The 24,299-nt window shown below is 36.0% G+C and overlaps 1 long non-coding RNA gene across 1 annotated transcript in view; it reads right to left on the reverse strand.

The window, feature by feature from the left end:
- Nucleotides 1-941: 941 nt before the first annotated feature.
- LOC119086629 overlaps nucleotides 942-24,299 on the reverse strand; it is a 61,465-nt gene continuing 38,107 nt past the window's right edge. Inside the window, exon 2 of the long non-coding RNA XR_005089961.1 lies at nucleotides 942-975. This is a non-coding gene — a long non-coding RNA (uncharacterized LOC119086629). The remainder of the gene's footprint in view (nucleotides 976-24,299) is intronic.

The following is a 24,299-nucleotide window of genomic DNA, read 5'->3' on the forward strand; positions in this document are numbered from 1 at the left end:
TTTATATTATTTATATGGATTAGAATTATTTATGAAGTCATTGTTATGGATGGTCCATATTAGTAATGAAATGAACCTAAATTTCTCTATTGTCTACTGTCCATAATAACTTCATGTAAAAGCAAAAATAAGCACAAAGAATTCATGCAATGGTTCTTAGTGCTGACTTTTTCACTTTAAAAGAAACTAAAAACACTGGCTGCATAAAAGCAACTTTTTTGTTTGTGTTATTATTTTCTTTAAAAAAATATTTAGTAATTTATTTTTGTGTATGTGTGCCCAAATGAGTTTGTGTGTTCAACATGCACACACATGCCTACAGAGGCCACAGGTATTGAAACACCTGAAATTGGTGTTACAGCCAATTGTGAGTTGCCTGGTGTTGGTACAGGCAAACAAAACTAGATCCTGAAAGGAGCAGTAAGTAAATTAAGAGCTCTTAATTACTGATCCAGCCCATTTGTGTTACTATATATAAAACTTAGATACCATCAAAGCATATGGGTAACTCTGGCAAGAGTTATAAAGAAGTTGGAATTTGGGAAGATTTATACAATATCAAATTTGAACTATTTCTACCTGTACTGCCAGATACACACACACACACACACACACACACACACACACCACACACACATACACACACACTACTATCACCACCACCACCACCACCACCACCACCACCACCACCACCACCAAAAACAAATATCAGAAGAAATAAAAGAACCAGTGAGTAACACAAAGTATGTTGATCTATTTCTGCATAGCGCTGGATCACATCAAATTTTCTATCACCAAAAAAAAAAAAAAAAAAAAACACAACATAAGTATCTACAAACATATTTCTAGTTTCAATTTCCCTGGAACACTAGATTACTATTAGGAGAATCTAAATCGTTTCAAAAGAGAAGAGAAACTTACCCCTCCCCATTTTTTTTTTCTTGTGGCTTCTGGCAGGTCCTGGATGATGATTCTCTGCACAAAACAGAGCACATACACAGTCAGATTCACAGAGGCTGAGTCACTACATCAGATAAGCTCCATTACAGCTGATGTAGTCAGTGTGAGCATTTCATTTCAATGCATTCTAATCTTGCTTCCCGACAAAACTCTTTTCTCGATCACAGATACCCAACCTCAGAGAACAGAAACAGTATTTTGGAAAGCATGGGCTGTCTATATCAACTTAACTATGACCTTCATTATCTGGTATAAGTTTTTGCCCTTGCCAAATAAAACTCATCAAATTGACTCATTCTTATCTTTTAGGAGGACAGCCTTATCAACAAAAGATGACAGGCAAAAATGCCAAAGGCTGGATGTTAATATACCAGGCTATTAGCTTGCCTGTCTCTGCCTTCCCTTCATTGGCATTCTGTGACAAGTACAATACCCTTTACCATGTAACATTTTCCTGAATGGTGTCAAACAGCAGTGCCCCTAATCAAATTATCCTTGAGGCAAAGCAGCCCACAATTATTTCCAATAAACATCATGAATCAAGGATCATGGATTCCCAACAACAAAAGCATAAGAGAAACAAAGGAAATACACAAATTGCAATTATAGTGGGAGAAAGGTACATATGGCAAAACAGAAATTCTGTTTTATAGATGAAAAAACAACATACACAGAAGCCAATGTATATAATTAATGCTTCAATTTCTTACAGGTATAAACCATGAAGCTACTAGTTACCAGTAACTTGTCATGCTCTCAATGTGTAGTTAAGCAGCTGAGTGCAGGGTGTGTGTGTGTGTGTGTGTGTGTGTGTGTGTGTGTGTGTGTGTGTGTGTGAGAAAAGATATGATCTATCAGCCCATTAAGAAACTTACTTGAAGTTCCGTAGGGGAAATCAAGAATAAATACTAGACTGAAACTTGATAACTAGTTGTACGGCACCAGATAAACCATTTTCTATTTCAAATTATTCACAAAGTATACTCTGTATACTCTATAGGGTGTTAAAATATGTGATTCAAAAGCAAAGGCTCTCTATTAAAATAAATCTATAAAATGCTGATATAAGCCTATCACATTTGTCACCAAACTTTTCAGATACTTAAAATGATAGTGATGGGCTGGAGAGAGAGCTCAATGGTTAGGAACACTTGTTGCTCTTACAGAGGCCCTGCATTCAGTACTCAGAACCCACATGGTGGTTCACTACTATCCTTAACTCTTGTTTCTGCAGATCAGACTCTCTCTTCTGACTTTCACAGGCACAAGGAACATATACACTCATGCACAGACGATAAAACAACCTAAATTTTTAAAAACAGGTATTGAGAAATATAGCAAAACTATAACAACTTATTTGGCATTTTACTATGAGCAACATTTCTCTGCATTTGATTCTTTAGGGCATTCTGTATCATTTCATCTTTTGAAATCAGTTGAAGTTCCTCAAAAAACTTTATACAGGGAAGGGTCAGGTCTTATGAGCTCCTCACAAAAACACCAAACAAAGAAAACAGAAAGAAATGAATGAGCCGGGCGGTGATGGTGCATGCTTTTAATCCCAGCACTCAGGAGGCAGAGCCAGGTGGATCTCTATGAGTTCGAGGCCAGCCTGGGCTACTAAGTGAGTTCCAGGAAAGACACAAAGCTACACAGAGAAACCCAATCTCGAAAAACCAAGAAAATAAAATGAATGAATGAATGAATGAATGAATAATGAGTAATCGAGAAGAAGGGGATTGGGGAAGTGGGAGGGGAACAAAAGAGGATAATGGAGGGTTAATATGACTAAAATGCATTATATACATATATGAAATTATAATAAAATCCACTATTATATAATTAATATGTACCAATAAAAAGGTTATCTTAAACTTTTATGAAAAACACTGGTTAATATATAGGTTGACTCTTCAAGCTAAATTAAGGTACAGAATTACCCTAGTCCCACTCACTGGGATTTCTCCTTGAAGTCATCTGTATATACTGTCTCCAGAAACCAAGAGTCTAAAGTGTCAGTTGCCTCCTGATCTTTCAAGTGAAATTATTCTGGGACAGCATTAGAAAAAAAGCCCATACAGCAAAGGGTAATCCATCTATGTACAAATGATGACTTGAAAAGTTAAGTGGGGTAATGGTGGTGTGCCGCAGCTTGGATTTTAAGAGGGTAGCACTGGCAAATACGGGGAAAGGAGAATTAAGGAGTGAAGATAGCTTCACTGGAGACAGTGATATCAAAGATGCTAAAGAAATCTGGCAGGGCTTAATTTTATTTTTTTTTTTAATTTCTTGTTTGTTCTTCTTTAATATTTAATCAATCTCTTTAGAAAAGAATCAAGCCTATTTCTGTTGTTAGTGGGAACCACAAAGGAAAGGACTATGAGGCATGGGCTGGGATTTTCAAAGAGCAGCTGCCTCCTTAGAGGTCAGAATGGTGGGGGTAAGAGATGTCATGTAGGATTGCTTTCTTCCTGAAGAAGATGAAACCAAGGAAGCAAAAGTCTGTATCTACCCTAGTCAATACCTACCTCACCTAGACATCTACTGGCAAACCTCTAAAGATCACTGTTTTATTTTAAACAAAATGATTTCCTTAAAGATACAGAGTTTCGAGCCTACTATGCGCATTACCCCAAGCCAAGCTCTATTTCAAGTTGTCTCTTGCTTTTGCTTCTGCTGCCAAGGTTCAATGTGTTTCTTCAACTCTGATCCTTTCATCTCGGGTCTCCTTTCATCTGAGGGGTAGGTGTGTGTGTGTGTGTGTGTGTGTGTGTGTGTGTGTGTGTGTGTGTGTGTGTATATGCATATGTGGTGATATTGTGTTCCCCAAAATATTGTGCACCCTAATAAACTTATCTGGGGTCAGAGAACAGAACAGCCACTAGATATAGAGGCCAGAAAATGGTGGCACACACACCTTTAATCCTAGCATTCCTAAGGCAGAGATCCATTTGGATCTCTGTGAGTTCAAGGCCACACTGGAAATAGCCAGACATGGTGACTCATGTCTTTAATCCCAGGAAGTGAGCCTTTAATCCCAGGAAGTAATGGCAGAAAGCAGAAAGGTATATAAGGCGTGAAACCAGGAACTAGAGCTAGTTAAGCATTCAGGCTTCCGAGAAGCAGTTCAGCTTGGATGAGAACTCAGAGGCTTCCAGTCTGACGAAACAGGATCAGCTGAGGAATTGGCAAGGTGAGGTTAGCTGTGGCTTGTTCTGTCTCTCTGATCTTCCAGCGTTCACCCCAACACCTGGCCCTGGGTTTGTTTTTATTAATAAGAACTTTTAAGATTCCTGCTACATGCATATATGTATGTTTGAGTTTGTGTTCTGTGTGAGGTACTTAAAGGTTTTACTTCTCTAAAAATGGGTTCTTCTCAATCTTCTTTCCCAGTCAGGTCCCTATCTTAAACTAAATAGCACTCGCAGCTCTTCCATTTATTTACCTAGCCTAGCACTAAATAACCTCTATAACAATGGTTGTAAACCTGAGGTTGCAACCCCTTTTGCAAACATCTAGTTCCAAAAATATTTACATTATAATTCATAACAGTAGCAAAATTACAGTTATGAAGTAGCAATAAAAATAATTTTATGGTTGGGGGTCATCACAACATGAAGAACTACAGTAAAGGGTCACAGCATTAGGAAGGTTAAAAACCACTGCTCTATAACCAGATCCTGTTTTCCTGAAAAGAAATATATCAACCATTAGTGTTAGTGTACACCTTTAATACTAGCACTTAGGAGGCAGTCAGGTAGATATCAGGTGAGTTTGAGGCCACTGTGGTCTACATAGGCAGAGATACATGTCAGACTCTATCTCTCTATAATATAACCCTTTCAAAAAGGTCTCTAGTTGCCCCATAATTATGCTTTGAACAGTTGTAAGTCTATGCCTCAGATTATTTGATCTGTATTGTCTACTCTACAAAAATCCCACTCATTCCTCAATATGAGTAGTGGCACCTTCCCTCATTATCTAATTAAGGTGTACTTTTTCTTTGAACCCATAGTCTGAAGTTTTGGCCCTATTACATACAAATATGCATACTTTATAGTACCTATCAGACTAATTCTCACAAAGTAATTAATGTTTCTTCTATATATGTATGGAGTCTGCACAGGGTAAAAGATTATTCCCATTGAAAGATCTAATGGCCTACACAAACAGATTTAGGGTATGATCTTCTAACGAATATATTGAGGACACAACATTTACCTTAGTTTCCCTTAGTTTAGATTAGTGGCTAAAAACTCTAGTAACTCTATATGCCATATTAATCAATTTTAAGAATTGTTAAAAATATTTTATTTACTATTTTTTAGATTTTAGATTTTTTATATGTATGGGTGATTTTCCTGTATGTATGTGCACCACATGCATGTCAGGTGCCCAAGGAGACCAGAATAGGGCATTAGATCCCCTATAGCTGTCATTTCAGATGGTTGCAAGCCATGATATGGGTGCTCAGAACAGAACTTGGGTCCTCTGTAAGAACAGCAAGTGCTCTTAACTGCTGAGACATCTCTCCAATGCCCAATGTTAAGATCTCTTACAAAATTCATCTATTTACACATAATTAATGGTCTTTCAATTATGTTACATTTTTACTTCAGCTTTTATTCACTTTAGATTTGTCCTTTAAATTAGTATTATTTCATTGCTTTTAGTAGGATTAGTACAATTTAGAAATGACAATTTGATGGAAATGTCATGTTCCAGATAGTACTGAGGTAAACTAATATATATATCAGATCAACCTTTGTCATTATCTGGGAAGTATTATTATTTTAATTCACCAAATACCAAACATAAATTAATAATACTCAGCATTTAAATATAAATTAAATAATTAGTTCGTAACAATATATTAGGCCAATTTTTAGGCTCTTTTATAGTCCTAGTAGTTAAGATGTCCTCAATTTGGTAAAATAATTATAATTATGTAGCTTACCTCATATTTTCTCTAATTTTAGTTTTATATATATATATAAAATTATGTTGTCATATATATGTATATATACACATATATAAAAAACTATGTTGTATGTTCTGCTTATTTTCAACCTCTGAATTGTTTATTATTGTATTTTTAAACTGCCTATGTTTAACATGTAGAACACAATGTTATGACATATATTTCTTGACAGAATATGCATAAAGTGATTACTACAGGAAAGCATAGCCCTTTAAATAACAACAAGGCCACTTTTCCAAAGGCTGGAGTATCTGGCCATTGGGGTAGGGAAACTAAGGGTTGCTGTGGGACAATCTGTATGTTAAATGTGTTGTTCTGATTGGTTAATAAATAAAACACTGATTGGCCAGTAGCCAGGCAGGAAGTATAGGTGGGACAAGGAGAGAGGAGAATTCTGGGAAGTGGAAGGCTGAGGCAGACACTGCCAGCCGCCACTATGAAAAGCAAGATGTAAGGTACTGGTAAGCCACGAGCCACGTGGCAACTTATAAACTAATAGATATGGGTTAATTTAAGATATAAGAACTAGATAACAAGAAGCCTGTTATGGCCATACAGTTTGTAAACAATATATGTCTCTGTGCTTACTTCGTTGGGTCTAAGTGGCTGCGGAACTGGCGGGTGAGAGAGATTTGTCCTGACCGTGGGCCAGGCAGGACTGGAGAAAACTCCAGCTACAAAGGGTCACGGATATTACTCTAATCCAGTTCCATACAGATATCCAGCCTCCCACGTGGCCTTCCCAACGCCATGATGACCAAGAGAAAGGTCAGCTTGGAAGGGCCTAGGAGGAGCCTAAGTGCCCCCCCCCCCTGCAAGGCCGTCAAGCCTGAGCCACTCCTGCCAAGGTAGCAACAAGAAATATTCTGAAAACACCTAAGTGAAAGAATAAGCTCAAAATTGATTGTTGTAGTTACTCATTGTACATAAATTAATTAACTGTAGTAGGGTAGCCAACATGATCTTATAGAATAGTATGTTGCCCAGAATAAGTCACCAGACAAAAAAGTGCAAACAAAAGGAGAAGGGATAGCAAAGGGCAAACAGGCTGGCGTGACTAACCAAGAAACTAAAGAAGATTTACCCACATAAAAGGGAGACACTGAAAACTATAGAGTCCTGCCTCTAGAGCAGAAGAGAAAGAAGCCAAATCCAACTGATCATGTGTCATGTCTCTTAGTATGCCCTGTCTTCCTTTTTCTACAAGCCAGAGCAATGTCCTTATATGCTATTTTGTAAATGTTGAGTTTCTTAGGAGCTCTAGAAATATTTTTTTAAAAAGGAGGAAATCCCACCTCATCGCAATTTTAAGTGTAAATAATTAAGAGGTGAAGTCATTCACTGGTTGTTTATGTTTTGGTATAACCAGAAGATAGCAGGATACTAAATCAAGGAAGACTGTCATTGTCTGAGAGTCCAGAGGGGACTAGTTTTATATTCTTCAAAATAAAGTATGCTAAAGAACAATTCTGAGTCTAGTCATGTATTTGTGTCTAGATTGTTTTGAATTACTTCTGGTCTGATGTTTTTAATAGAACAATTTACAAACAAACAAGCAACAACAAAAACACTTATTGGTTCTTGCCCTGTCAAAACTTTGGTTCCCTCTATTCTGGTTATTATAGTCAGTTTTCCTAACAATTTTGATAATGTTCTAGAAGAAAGAAAATTTGAGGATATGATGTATGTGATATAAAACCATGAATCAGTGGATGTAAAAGATTATACACATTTGACAGTTATGTGAGATCTTCTTTAAGGAAAATGTGTGGACAAATCAGAAACTGGAACATTAGTGTAAAAACTGTTGAAAACAAACACAAGGGCTAGAGAGTTGGCTTAGCAGTTAAGAGGACTTGTTCCTCTTGCAGAGGATCTGGATTGAATTTTCAACACTCACTTAGGGGCTCCAGTCCCAAGGTATCTGACACCCTCTTCTGACTTTCACAGGAACCAAGCACACATATGGTACACACACATACATTCAGGTAAAACACTCACATATATAAAATAATAAAATGAATATATATATATATATATATATATATATATACTAAAATAAATATACACACAATGCATGGCTCTTCAGATTTTTATGTGTGTTAGGAATTGTGTATGAATTGAAATGTCTATGCACTGATCCTCAACCAATAAGTTCTAAGTTACAAAAGATAAAAATAAGTAAGTGAATGAATAAATAAATAAATGGCAGGTTATATATAATTTGATAAAAAAAAATCTAACAAAAGGTGAAAGCACAGTACAGGTTTTGGAATTTACTATCTTAGACAACTCATTTAACCTTTTAAGCCTTTCTTTCACCATATTGGGATTATCCATGGAATCTCTAACTTCATAGGCCTTGAGGGGAGTTTAAATGAAAACAGCTATAATAGTTCTTGGGATCAGTAAGTAAGATTATGAAGGTGTTAACAAAGGTTTGGCAACTCCTACCCAAATGGTTTGGTTCCATCTGATTCTTCTGGTTTCTTTTCAGTTGGTCAATCTGGCTGAATGCATTCAGAATTAATAATTACAACTTAAGAGAGAAAGGTAGTATAACATTTATTTTATTAGTAGGATTAAGAAAATTAAAATTGATTTTTAAGATTTTGCTTCAGATATAGTATTAAACTTTGGGATGGCAATCTTTAAGCATGTCCTTTATTGTTTCTGCAAACACTTGCCCTCTTTTCCCCCTGTAGTTATTCTTCTAAAAATCCCCTGAGATTCAATTACAATTAGCTATTAGTTTCAAATACTGCAGGCTACATTTTAATTTGTGGAGATGCACACTGTTTTACTTTTCAGTCACAAGGATATCATGGATGGTTAGGCAAGCTGCTCACTTCTCAGCCTTCCCTTGCATGTTGACACACGGTAACAATCACCTCTGGCCAACTGCTTATGGCTTTACCAGTCCGAATGTGTAGTTTCTTTAACACATCCCAAGGCCCTTCTAATTTCAAGGTTTAAAAGGCCAAAGGGTCCTGTAGTGCACCCTAGAGATGAGGTAGTCCCTTGAACCCTTCCCTCCTATGATATCTCCTAAAGCTTTAGACCCTTTCAGCTGTCAGGGGGTTCATCTGTAAGACCTTTGTCTTGAGACAGGGCCATACAGTATAGCCTGGGTTAGCCTGGAACTCACAGAGATACTTCTCCCCAACCCAGTGGTGTGACATGTACCGCCACACCTGGATAAGTTTATTCTATTAGGCCTCTGGAAGCTTCACTTTCATAGTTTTTTTGATCCTATATACTACAAATAATAAAGTTTCAACTGGTATTTGTTGCATGTATGTTGTTGTGACAAGGCAATTTCTCTTGGGTCATCTTATCAGGGCCCAAAACAACCCTATGAGGAAGAAATAATAATATCTATTGATAAATTTGAAGAAATCAAATTCCTCATGTTTACATAGCTAGAATGTAAGAGCATTTCAGGATTTGGTTAACATCTCAACACATTTATATTGAAAATGCTACTATTGTAATTTGTTAATCTTCGGAGATATTTGGGATAGTCTGGATCTGAAAACAATCCACAAAGGCCATGTGTTATAGGCTTGGTCACCAGCTAATGGCACTACTAAAAGGTTGCAAAACTTTAGGACATAGAACCAAATGGCATGAAATAGGTCCTGGGAAGCATGTCCCAAAAGAACATATTGTGTCCCTGTTCCCTTTATTATTCCCTACTTCCTGGCAGCCATAAGAGTACAGCATTCTTCCATCACAGCCTTCTGTTGTGATGCACTGACTTAGCACAAGGAGAGAAACAAGAGAGCCAAGTGACCATGGACTGAAACTTGTGAAACCGAAAGAAATCCTTCCCCCTGGCTGATTTCCTTAGGTATTTCATTTCACAGAAGGAAAGCTGAGTAACACAACACCAGTGTTATTAACATATTGATCAAGATTTAGAATACATTTCAAGACCTTTTTTTGTTTTTGCTTGTTTGTTTGGTTTTTTTTTCAAGACAGGGTTTCTCTGTGTAGCTTTGGAGCCTGTCCTGGAACTTGCTTTGTAGACCAGGCTGGCCTCAAATTCAGAGATCCGCCTGCCTCTGCCTCCCAAGTGCTAGGATTAGAGGCGTGGGCCACTACCACCCAGCACATTTCAAGATCTTGACATAGGGTTTCTGACAGCAAATCTGGTATTCTTTCAGTCAAGTATTTAATCATAAAATAGCTATTTACTTTAAGGCTAGAGCTTAAACTAGTAGTTTAACTGGTAGAGTGCTTGCCTAGCATGACAAAGGTCATGGGTTCAATTTCCAGCCCCATGTAAAACTTAGCATGGTGGTGCATACCTATAATTCCAGCACTAGGCTGTGCAGACAGAAGGTTCTGATGTTCAGGGTCATCCTTGTCTATATAGTAAATTCAAGGCCAGCCTGGAATACATGAGATCCTGTTTCAAAAGTCAAAACCAAATGTTTACTTAATATCATATTTCAGTAATTTTCCTGAACATTAGGGTGTTAATGGTAAATAAGACAGATGTATTCACTGCCGAGTAAAGCTTAGACTTTGTGGAGATGTGTGTGTGTGTGTGTGTGTGTGTGTGTGTGTGTGTGTGTGTGTGTGTGTTCATTATATTTATTTTTTATGTTCAGAATATTTTTAAGGTGTAAATAAAGGAACCTAATTAAAGAAAAGCTAAAAGTCCAGTACAATGTTAGCATGGTAAATGAGAGAAGGTTAAAGATAAAAGTAAGTGGTCAAATTATTCAAAGCTTTGTGAGTTGAGTTGTTACAGCATTAGGTATCTGTTCTCACTGCAGTGAAAAAACCATTAACCAATTCCCTTGTGTCCATCAAACAACCTATTCCCTGAGAGCTTAATGAATTCTTCTAAATTCCACTAACCTTTAGCTGCTTCCTATTCACTTCACCAGCTCCATTGTCTATAATGTATAAAAGCAATAACATATAAAAGATTGAGATACAAATACACATAAGTGAATACTATGTATTAAGTGAATACTATATATTAATATTTACTTTTTAAAAATTCATAAACTATTAAATTAAAATACTATAACACTACAGATACTTTATATTTAGTATGCAGTAAATAATTCATATAGATATATACATATGTGTATATGCATGAATGCAATTCCTCACTAGGTAGATGCACCAAAATCGTATCAAATACTGCTGAATTTTGAGATACACTGTAGAATCTGTGCCACAATACTAGCCAAGTTATACAATTAAACAAAGAGTACTTTCTGCCTTGTTTTCCAGTTTTTTTCAGATTAGAGTAGAGTAATATGCAAGAAAATCATCACAGTCATCTTTTCAATTCAACAAACTGCCTCCCAGATATATATTGTGTGTCTGTTAAAATGCCTAGGTCCCTGGGAGTGCAGCAGTACACAATACAGACAAAAATCTCTGACCTCATGAAAGTTACAACTTAGAAGGCAAAAAACAAAATTATTTCTGTGCCAGTTTATTTAAATAAGTAAAATATGTAATACTTTAAATAATGAGAAATAGTGGTAGATATTAAAGAGAAAACAATTATGGAGGAAGAACAAAAATTATTAAAATAATAATTGTGTAAGATAAGCATTTCTGTTACTTTTATTCTTACTATTTGTATGCTTGCTTGTTTGTTTGAGATGGGGTCTTAGTATAAAGCCAAGGGTGATCTAGAACTCATGATCCTCTTGCCTCAACCTTCCAAGTGCTCGAATTACAGAAGTACACCATCTTTCCAGACTCACTTCTGATCTTCTGGTACTTGTTTGTTACTAGTTTGACACAGCAGTTGGTATTACTATATGTGAGTGGTAAGTAGACTTTTTCTATAGCATATTCAAGAGTAAATATTTACATTTCAAAGGTCTCTGTTATGACTAATTCTTCTGATATAGTATTAAAGCAGGCATAGAAGTAAATTTGTATGTAACTATGATTTAAGGAGGCCAGTGAGAGGGTTCACAGTGGGTTAGGGAACTTGTCCCCAAGCCTGACAACCCAAGTTCGATCCCCAGGACCCATACGGTTAAAGAAGACAACCCATTCCTGCAAGTTGTCCTCTGACCTCCACATACATTCTGCAGTATGTACCCTCTCCCATCCCCACAGGAAGACAGATAAATAAAAATGCAAAAAGTTTGCACTTTATGCAAGGATATTAAAATTTGAATTTTGTATAACTGTCATGTGTCACAAATTTTTAAATATTTTTCCATCATTTAACATGACTCTTGCCTCCTAACTATACAGAAATAGGCAGTAGGTTGTTATTTTCTAACCTCTAGTTAATTCAGAAATTTCATAAACAAGTGAAAAGAAATATAAGGCTATTCACTGTAAACATTATTGAAACATAAAGATCCATAACCATCAATAACAAGCTAAAAATTCTCCAATAACTTTCAAGTGAGAGATACTTAATTTTATATGACAATGGTTAAGTTTCAAGTATATGATAAAATATTAAAGATAATGGTATAACAATCTAAATCATGATAAACACATGTCAGTGAATATGAATTAATCTTTGCATACTACATCAAACAATCTAGATGCCTATAAATCACTTATTGATGTCTATTGTATTTCCTAACAGAAAGTTATTTTATCCACTGTACTTCAGTTAATACTTACATTCCAACAAAATACCAAAGTTTATATTCAGCCTTGTCCTCTCCCTTTAATTCCACAATTTCAAATGCCTCAAAAAATCTATAAAGATATTTTACCACCATCTGAAATACTACAGGTTCAAATTCAAGTATTTTTCTACTATACAAGTAAATTAGCTCTTCCTCAATTTCATTATATTAGTGACACATTGGACCATAACCCCCCCCCCAAAGAAAAAAGTAAAGGGGCACTCTCTGGACACTCTGGGAGTGATAGCAGCACTGGTTTTCATAGTAGTAAGGGCACCTCTTGGACTAGGTATGAGGAAAGTACTGTTAGGTACTCATAATCCCTAGCCTGGTTCCTTTTTATTATACATGAATTTAAACTGTTTACACTCTTTACATAAATGGGATCAAAATATTTATAAATACTTTTTGTTGTAGCTTCTTTTGCTGAATATTTTGTTGTCGTCTTGTAACATTTAATCTGTAATGTGTTTATTTGCACAATTGATTCATATGTACTACTGTTTAACTTGTGCTATGGTGTGATATAAATATTGGTATTTCCATAAAATCCTATGAATTTCTAATCTTTGAGCTCTATCCTCATGAGCAGGATTAGGATCCTGATAAAAGAGGCATGAAGGTGTCACCAGCCCCACCTATCATATGAACATGCAGCAAAGTGTCATCTTAAAAGAATGAGTCTTCAGAGACACTGAAACTACTTCCTAACTACACAGACTGTAGGAAATACATCTCTAAAGTTTATAAATTACCTAGTATCAGGTCATTGGCTACAGAAAATTTTGATATATATACGCAATCCACATTTTGACATATTAGTTTATAAGGCCTTGGATTTTTTTAAAGCATCTTATTTCTGATATCTACAAGCATATGAAATAACCCTAAGGCCTATCTCTGTAATACTCCTCTCTTCCTTTTCAGCAATATGCTAACAGTGGGATAGTACTGAAGTGAAAATAAAAAGGAAGAGGTCCTTTCTGGTAGGTACTTTCTGGTCTATTTAAATGCAAGGCCCTGCAAACTATAGTTTTAGTACTGTCAGGAGAAATTGAAAAGAAGACTTTAGCATAACAACTCATGAAAATAATAGCAGCAGATAAGATAGCATACTCTTATCAGATCATTACATAAAGTTTATTTGGGTAATCTTATGACTTAAACACAGTACTATCATTACTCCCATTCTGTAGATAAGGAATTGGGCATATAATGGTTAAGTGATTTTCTCAAGATCATAATAGTATCTGATATGATAGAGTTCAAATTATAACATGGCTTGAGGAAACCCAGTAAGAGAAAAAATATGCCATGTTCAGTTGATACCTCTGGGAGACTTGTTTTTTTTTTTTTTCTTAAGGCAAACTGAGAAGGAGTGGATCTGGGGTAGAGTGCAGATAGTGGGGGAAGACCAGGAGGAGTTGTGGGAGAGGAAACTGCAGTAATGTAATATATGTGATGATGAGAGAAGAATAAAGGAAAAAAAATCTTCAAAAAAAACCAAACAAAAATGAAAAAAAATATTGTAATATGGCTCAATGATATCAATGACACCATAAATCTGTTGAAACCAAAATTTAGATTGAGCTCTCTGTATAAGTGTTGATCTTCAAGATATTCTCTGTATAGAGAGAATTATGATACATATACAATATATATATATATATAGAGAGAGAGAGAGAGAGGGTGGAATTTACTCACAAATAAGTTCAGGTAAGTTGGTACATGCCTTTGATCTGAATACTAAAGAAGCAGAAGAATTAGAACCATTTCAAGTCCAGTCTTCAGCGACATTAGGAGTTTGTGTCCCAAAAAAATGAGCAATGAAAGCAGAGATTACAAAGGAACAGAAGGAAGCTCTTTGAAGGTGGGTAGGAGAGTGTAATCGCTTATTCATTATCTTGATTATGACAACAATTTCATGAGTAGATACATACATGCAAAATGCTTCCAAATCTTCAAACATAAGCATGATACCAATTTACATGACAATTATACTTCAATAAAGCTGGACATTAAAAGGCTGAACTACACTATTCAATACTCCAATCATAAAACAAAAAAACAAAAGTATTTCCACATAGTATTGAGTGAAGAACAAAACACTTCAGAAGAGTAACTGTATACATTTCATTTATTATAGACATATAAACACATATGCAAAACATGGTTCTGGACTTACAATGGATCAATTTACTGGTTTTCAACTTCATAACTGTATGAAAGTGATATACATTCAAAAGAAAAAGCATATGAACTTTCAATCTGGATCTTATTATATTGTATGTTACCAGGCTGGTAATATATAATCTGATCCTCTCTTGTTTTTGTTAGGCAGTGGCAATGAGCCACAAATACCAGCCAGCCAAGCAAAACTGCCATGACTCTATGTGGCTGAACTATGATATGTGAACTGCATTTTCAACTTAAGATAGTTTCAAGTCATGATGAGTTTAATCTTTGTGTAACCCCAATGTAAGATTGAATGTAAAATGTTACCTCTCTGTGTGTATGTATATACATGCTTTAGCTTTGGTTAGTACAAAGTGCTTTTGCTGAGGCTTGTCTCAATTATGCATGTGAGTCAACAATCTTGGAAGCAGACTCTCAAACCCTTTCAAGCCTTCAAATAACTATAGCCCTGGCCAACATCTTGATAGTCATATGAAAGTAATATGCTATACTAAAACCAGACAGTTATACTACTCCTGAATTTCTGATTCTCAGAAAAACACATTTGCTAATTGAAGCTGCTAAATATAATTTATTGTACAGCATGACATAGATAACACAGCACATATTCTTTTATGTAATAGTTTTAAATATAGCATATATATTATATAGGTAAGGGAGACTCAACTCTTTGTGGGGCCCTAGTGTGGGAGTTAAGCATTGTTAAGTACTATTAATTATTTTTACATGTATTAGAAATGTTAGTTCTATGTTGTTTTTCCTGTCTTAGATAGGATTTCTATTGCTGTAAAGAGACACCATGCCCATGGTAACTCTTTTTTGTTGTTGTTGTTTGTTTGATTTTTTTTTTTTTTGAGACAGTTTCTCTGTGTAGTTTTGGTGCCTGCCCTGGATCTCACTCTGTAGACCAGGCTGGCCTCAAACTCAGAGATCCGCCTGGCTGCCTCTCGAATGCTGGGATTAAAGGCGTGTGCCACTACCACCTGGCTTCCACAGTAACTCTTATAAAGAAATAACATTTAATTGGGATGGCTTACATTTTCAGAGGTTTAGTACATTATTATCATCATGGCGCAACATGATGTCATGCAGGCAGACATGGTGTTGGAGAAGTAGCCGAGTGTCCTACACCTTGGCTTGCAGGCAACAGAAAGTGGTCTGAGTGTCACACTAAGTAAAGCTTGAGCAAAGGAGACATCAAAGCCCACTCCCACAATGATACCTATTCCAACAAAGCAACATTTCCTAATAGTGCCACTCCCTATAGGCTTATGGGGGACAATTACATTCAAACTACCACACTACTCTATTTGCAGTACTACTTTTAATGTTTTCTTTGAGTGATTAAAAGTGCCAATGATATGGACTGCTCAGTGGTTAAGAGTACTGATTGCTCTTGCAGAGGACCTAAGTTCATTTCCCAGCACCTACATGGTAGATTACCACCATCTGTAACTCCAGTTCCAGGTGATCTCAGGCCCTCTTCCTGACTTGCATGGGCACCAGGAATGCGTGTAGTACACATACATTCAGGCAAAACATTCAGACACATAAAATAAATAAATCTAATATTTTTAAAGTAAAAAAAGAAACATGCCAATAATAGGTAGCATTTGACAGGCCCCTTTCTTTTTATTTTCCTTTTATTTATTTATTCTTCTCTCATACAATACATCTGACTATAGCCACCCCTCCCTCTACTCCTTCCAGTTTTTCTACCTCACCCCTCACCCCCCACCCCCAACAAAGAGGGAGAGGAAGGATTGTAGGAGCTAGAGGGCTAGAAGACACCATAAGAACACAGCCCACAGAATCAACTAAGTAGGGCTCATGGGGCCTCAGAGACTGAAGTAACAATTATGGAGCCTGAATGGGTCTGTACTAGGCCCTCCGCATAAATATGTTATGGTTGTGAGGCTTAGTGTTCTTGTGGGACTCCTAAAAGTGGGAATGGGTGCTGTCTCTGACTCTTTTGCCTGCTCTTGGGTCCCTTTTACTCCTATTGAGTTGTCTTATCCAGCCTTGATCTGAGAGTTTGTGTCTGGTCTAATTGCACCTTGCACCTTGTTATGCCATGTTTTGTTGATATTCCTGGGAAATAGAGGAGCAGTGGCTCTGGGGGAAGTGTGTGTGTGTTGGGGAGAGGGCTGCTTCCCCTGGTGTTGCAACATTGGACTCATTAAGAGGCTTCTCTTTAGTGTTTTGTCATTGGCAGGACAGGCTATACTGGTAATATGAAGACTATACAATGGAAGCAGCAGAGCTGCAGCAGTGATGAAGGAAGCAGCAGCAATGCCACCATTGAACAGATGTAGAGTTCCAGAGAGAGAAGAGGACAATGCTAAAGACCATGAAGGTCTGCAAGAAACAAACTTGTTCTTGGTCATTGGAAGTAACAACAGTCATTGTTGTTGGAAGCCAAGGATTAGAGCAGCTGCAGAGTGCCAAGTGCAGATTAGGACACTGATCAAAATTTTATGGGCACCCTAGAAGTCCTCCACATATCCAGTCCTTACATTCCTACAAGGATAGTCACTAGGCTGATTGCACTCAATTTTACACTGTAGTTTAGTTTTACATAAATTTTAGATGGGGTAGTTAAGACAGGGTTTTACCACACAGTCTAAACTTGCCCTGAACTCACTATGTATTCAGGCTAGCCCCAAACTCAGAATCTTCCTGCCTCAACATTGCCTCTTCCTGCTCTGAGTGCTGGGGTTACAGGTGTGTGGCAACATGCCTAGCATAGTTTTGCATGTTTTAGAATGTTTCATAAATGGCATCACAGTGTGCACTCCTTTACATCAAGGTCCTTTGGCTCATTACCACATTTATGAGATTCATTCACATTGTATGGACCTGGAGTATGCTCATTTTCACTACTGATTCTATGTTAGGTGCATGTTAACTTTATACTATCAATGAACATTGAGTTATTTCAGATATGTTTCCTATAAATGGCATTGTATACATTCTTATATATGTCTCTTACTGAAAATGTCTGCCTATTTCTTTTGACTATATGCCTATAAATAGAATTATTGATTCATAGACATGCCTACGTTCAGTTTTATTCATTTGAATGAAGCCATTTTCCTATGCAGTTGTACAGCAGGCTTCCAGTTGTACATTCTTGAAGACTTTTTTTCAGTACTCTGATAGAAGGAAGTAGTATTACATTGTGCACTTTGTTAGTGAGTGAGAAATTTGAATACACTTTCTGTGTGTTAATTGATCTTTTGGAGATCTTTTGTTTACTAGTTGTTTCAAGTGATATGCATTGAAGTATATATTTTTGTTTGTGTTTTAACATTATTTGTATATGTAAACATGTGCACATGCCCACGTGATAAATATTTGTGGCCAATTGTGCCATAGCACATGTTTAAAGTTCAGAGAAAAACACTGTAGAAACAGCATTTTACTTCTACTATATATAGATTCCAATGAACAAAGTCTGGTCACCAAGCCTGGCTGTCCCCAAACTTGCTATGTAGGCAACTTGAAGGTTACCCTTCAACTCTTGGTCATCCTATCTCAAACTCCCAAATTCTGGAGTTACATAAATGAGACAAGAAACTAGGCTGGGGCATATATGTTTAAAATAAGCAAAGGGTCATAATTTTATAAAACTCTATATGGCACTTTGAAAACAAAGGCTTGAGAAGTAGAACCCTCATTAAGAAAGAGAGGGCTTGTGAGATGGCTCAATGGGTAAATGTGCTTACCACCTAAGCCTGGCCAATCCTCAGAACCCATGTAAAAGGGAGAAAAAGAGAACTGACTTCACAGGGTTGTCCTCTGACCTCCATATGTACATGCGTTAACATACAAATACCATGGGCACATAAACTATAATCTTTTTAAAAAGAAAAAGAACATCTAGTGGGAACATCTCTAGTTATCTCTTCCAAATTATAAAGACTGAGAATGAAAACAAGAAAAGCAGTAAAGAAAAGGAACCTATAAAGCAAGAACAAGACAAGTGGTGGATATTATAGAAAAGCATGTGAGTTAAGATATTCATCTTTTTATTAGATAGGAAGTAAACCACAAACAGGAAATAGGTCAAGAAACATGTTAGCCATAGTCAAAGTCCAGAAAGGCTTTTCTGAATAAAAGAAGAGGTTACAGATGGTCTTTACTCCCATTTTTATAGTGCTATGTAATTCAGGGCAGTCCAGCATTCTTAGGATAAAACACTAATAAATTTTCCATAAACAGAAATGTATACAACTTGCAAATGGTATACATATCTCAAGGGACAGAAATCCATCCTTTATAGATACTATTGAATTAGTCAGCAAGGATATATTAACTTTTCTTCAACCTCAAAAGCCAACATTAGGCTTTACTTTCCTTCTTCTTATTATTTTTCTTTCTTTTATGAGTTACCAGAATGTACTATGTCATTAGCTGCTTATTTTAGTTTACTTATTAAATTTTTAATAAGACTCTTCAGAAAGCAGAACAATCAGTAAAAGAAAGTTAATATTACTGAACAAGATCAATGCCTAATGGACACCACATGTGAGTGAAAAAGTAGAAGAATAAATAATGTGGCTTTGGTTTCAAAATCTTAGGCACATTACAGCACAGAATTTTGGCCCAGAATGCCAAAAAAAACTAGTATGTTTTAAATGTGGTCTTATAAGAGATTCAGATACTGTATTTTTTAAATGAATTAGATCATATATAACAAGAGCTCAACAAAACCAATTAAACCAGAAGAAACAGATTGTGATAATTAAAATTCTGGCATTATCATATTCTGAAAGTATGTCACCAAAACAGACACTGAATAATCACTGTAAATAGCATATGAAACAAATTTGCTAGGTTTCAGAGGCCTTAAAAGGAAAGAGTCATTCCTAACCTATATATTGCTATTACATCACTATATAACAAATCATGCCACTGTAATAAAAAATACTTAAGGATATCACACTAATGCTATTGGGAGAACCAAAATTCAGTTGCCTGACATACACAATTAAAACATTAACCTCAATTCCCAAGACTAAATAAGAACCTGCAAACATGGCTCCACAGTTAAGAGCATTTTAGTGCTCTTGCAGAGAACCTGGGTTCAGGTTCCCAGGACCCATATCAGATGGTTCATAACTACCTGTAATTCTAGTTCCATGGGATCTGATGCCATCTTCCGCCTTCTGTGGTGACCAGGAGTGCACATGATGCACATATATACTTATACATGTGCAGTTACACATACACTTAAAATAAAAAAAACATATACCTTCAGAGAATGATTATTTTGAAGGATTAAATTCTGAAATAAACAAGATTTATAATACCTTCAATAATTGTTTCTGCTGGATTAGATACACACACAGAAAAAAAATTATTTGAGGGCTGGAACTATAGGTCACTCTAGAGTGTTGCCTAACATGCACAAGCCTCTAGCATCTCAAAAAATTTAATAGTGTAAAGTTTTTCTTATCAACGATCTATTTCCTACAAACTAATACTACCCCACATAAAGTAAGAATTACAACCCATAAAAACACAAAAGTAGGTTTGTTTATAAAACAAAATTTAAAATAATCCTGAGGAAGTGCTATTTCCTTTTGCAAACTAATAACTTGCCCTGCAAAAGCAGCCCAAAGAAATTCATGATGGATTCCTTGAAGATTATATTGTTTTGTGACACTAACCACAAAGACAAAGAAAACCTAAAAGATGATGGGCAGTACTAGGCTTCAGTTGTCTGTTTTGTTTTTAAACTCTTTTCTATCTAATTGAACTGGAAAGTTACGAAGCCTCAGGAAATAAAAAGCAGAATTATGAATTGAGGGTGAAAGAAAATTCTACCAACTAGAAAATAAGCTTAATCATATTTAACTAAAAATTACAAATTCCTAAAGGGAGATATAATCTCATAAAGTCTTATTTTGTTTAACATAGACTCGTGTTTATCACTATACTTGAAATATACTAATATATTTTAATAAGCTGAGCTTATGTGATATTCTGTTTTGTGATCTACTTTTTAGAACCATTCACTCTAAGAACTTTCCTATAAAATTAAATTTAACAAGTGTTAATGGCTATAGGATATTCATGTATAATAATTTAACCATGTCCTAAATGTATTGCTCTTTGAAAATAAAGTTTGCTAAATCTAATCATTTAAAATAAGCATTCTGTAAGAACTGATCTATTATTTGCTGTTAACAATAATGTAGCAGGAGGCTGGAGAGATGGCTCAGCAGTTAACAGCATTGGCAACTCTTACAGAGGATCTGGATTCAATTTCCAGCACCCACATAATGGCTTACAACGGTCACTAACTCTAGTTCCAGGGGATCTGACACACTCTTCTAGCCTCCCTGGACAACAGGTATAGATGTGGTACAAAGACATATGTGGAGACAAAACATTCTTACACATAAAATGATAATTAAATGTTTTAAAGAACCTCCTTTACAATAAACAAACAAACAAACAAATAAATATAATGTAGCAGACCAGGCATAGAGGTGCATGCCTTTAATCCCAGCACTTGTGAGGCAGAAGCAGGCAGATCTCTATGAGTTCCAGGCTAGTCTGGTCTACATAATTCTAGGCCAGCCATAAATGAGATCTAATTGAAACTGCAGTGAGACATTGTAATAGTAGTAGTAGCAGTAGCAGCAGCAATGTAACAGTATTTTAAAATAGCAATTTTAATTCTCACTTCTGTTTACTTCCTTGGGACAAATAAATGAGACCACCAGATATGGAAATCTGTAGATCCAGCTATCTTATCCTTTGAAGCAAGCATATATATACTTCTGGGAAAATTAAACAAATGATTAATAGCTCTTTATATATAAGTAAATTAATTGAACCAATTTAAGGACTAATGCTGAATGAAGACAGTATGACAGTGGCAAAGATAGAGCATAGATTGTAAGTACAAGGTAATTGACACCAAATGAGGCAACTCCTATCAGGTCAGTGTGTTCTGTTTCTTAGTCAGTTGTGAAGTATTTGTAGGACAATGTTTTATCTTTCATTGAAAGGTTTCCTGGTTAAATGTACTGAGACTCAGGAAAGCTTGCAAAGGACAACTCAAGGAGTTGCTTCATACACTTAAAGTGTTTATTGCAGGAATTCTTGTATGCACATGATAGTTGTCTCTATAACTCTCAAACTGATGTATTTATAGGCCCAATTATATATTTTTGATCTCGCTTAATTTGGTACCATAGACTATAGCCAAATAAAAAAGAAATAGTGTACACTAATTCAACACATTAAACTTAGTATTTCAGTATCAAATGCAATTTATCCACCTGCTGTGGGATGTCTTTCTGTATGCTGTGAATATGTATTGCTCTGATTGGTTGATAAGTAAAGCTGTATTGGCCTGTGACAAGGCAGCTTAGAGGCAGGCAGGAAATACAAGCAGATGAATAGGAAGGAGAAAGGCAGAAGGGAAGAGATACGAGCCAGAGCCCAAGGAGCAATATGTAATGGGATGCAGGTAAAGCCACGGAACATGTGGTGATACATAGATTAATAGTTATGGGTTAATTTAAGATATAAGAGCTAGCTAGCAAGAGGCCTGCCATAGACTATACAGTTTGTAAATAATATAAGCCTCTGTGTGTTTACTTGGGTCTGAGAGGCTGCACACCGGGCAGGCCACAGGAAAACTTTCGACTACATTCACCTGGTTTTCTGAAGAATTAAAAATTATGTAGGTTAAATGATATAATAAAAAAAGATAATATGAAGTTTATAAATACAAAGCATTTGAAGAAAACATGACACAAAAAAATTAAAAATATATAATACAAAAGATTCAAGTTTGTACATAAAACTAGCTGAAAGGTTTTGTAACATTGATTAAAAAAAAAAATATAGTAGTAGATAGGGCCAAGAAACAGAGTTACACAAGCCATGGTGTCACTAACATAAAAATAAACTCATTTCCCAGAAGCTTCATCACTTATGATTTGAGACTAAAGGAAAAAACTTACTCTGCTATCCTCAAAAGAAAAGCAATGAAAAGTCTTCAATATGCACATGAGCAGATTTTATAGTAAGTTTCTTATGCCTTTTAGTTTTGAAGTAGTGCAACAGCAATACAGCACAGAATATACACTACATTTATATATTTATAAATTAGCCCACACAAATGGTTTCCTAAAATTGCCTAGATATAAAGTATACCAATGGAGTGACCACGACTAAGACAATACTTTGGACTTACTTGATCCAGAATAATGCCTGATGGCTATTCTATAAACAAAACCTGAAAGATCTGACTCATTCTGCTGGCCCTTCTCCAAAAATGGAAGCAAGCAGTCCTGAAAGAAATGCTGATAAGCAAGCAAGCACAGGGGCCAAGAGACTTTAGAATGCCATTCCATGCTAAATTAAGGGCAAAGTTTACAGTTCATTTGAGGGAAGCCTTGGATCCTAAGAATTACCACTTAACAACAGTAGATTGTTGAAAGCTTGAAAAGTTGATTCCCCAAATCTGTACCGCCCTGGAAGCCAACAATCAAACCAAATCAGGATATCTGTTATCATAAAGTCGCAGATAAAAAGAAACCTCTACACCTTGTGTTGGAGTTCCATCTAGAGATGATGTACTACTGTTTTGGTATTTTTTTCTTGGATTTTTATCACTTTGGTATTCCACTTTCAGGTGAGTGAAACTGTTTCTGTTAATCCTTTATTTCTTTTAGATACACACTATTCTTTTCATTGGAATTGAAGTAAGGAATAGGTGCAAAGCAGATTTGATTTGAAAATTTTAGTTTTGCTGTCTCTGCCCTACATTGAGAACATTATACTATTTCACTTCATCTGTGTATTAAGATCCCTGTAAAGCCAGGTACAGTGGTACATGCCTTTAATCCCAGCACCACAGAAGCAGAGGCACACAGATTTCTGAGTTCAAGACCTGCCTGAGCTACACAGTGAGACAATGTTTCAAAAACAAATAAAGCAAACAAACAAAAACAAAAGCCCTGAAAAGCCAACATGCAAGAGGGCAGAACATGCTTATAATCCCAGCTCTCAGGAAGTAGATAACTCTTTTTTTCTAGGCATTTGACCTCATAAATTTACTTGGCTCAGTTTCTCTATATTCTAAAGGAGTTAGGAAATAAAAATTGGTAAAAGAAAATGGTTTGAATTACAATTTGGCCAAAGGGGAGGTCTAATTTCCTACCCACTGTGCCTATGGCTATTTTACAATTTATAGAAATCCACACATGGGGCAAAGGCTAGAACACCTACATTTTTGGTAGAAAGCAGAAAAATGACATGTATTCAATGTGGCCACATTGGGAAGGTGGAACTAGAAATCCACTGAGCATCCCCTGCCACCACCACCACCACCAAATCCATCTTAGGGTCCTGAAGTAACATTAAAAAAAAAATAAGCAGAAGGTCAAGAACACACAAATCTAAGAAGTCCCAGTCTAGGTGTAGTCCTGCTCACCACTGAACTGAGTTTTCATTGAATGGACTTTAGTCTAATCCTTAAAAACTGTGAAATCTCT

This window comes from Peromyscus leucopus, chromosome X (assembly GCF_004664715.2).
Source record: "Peromyscus leucopus breed LL Stock chromosome X, UCI_PerLeu_2.1, whole genome shotgun sequence".
NCBI lineage: Eukaryota > Metazoa > Chordata > Mammalia > Rodentia > Cricetidae > Peromyscus > Peromyscus leucopus.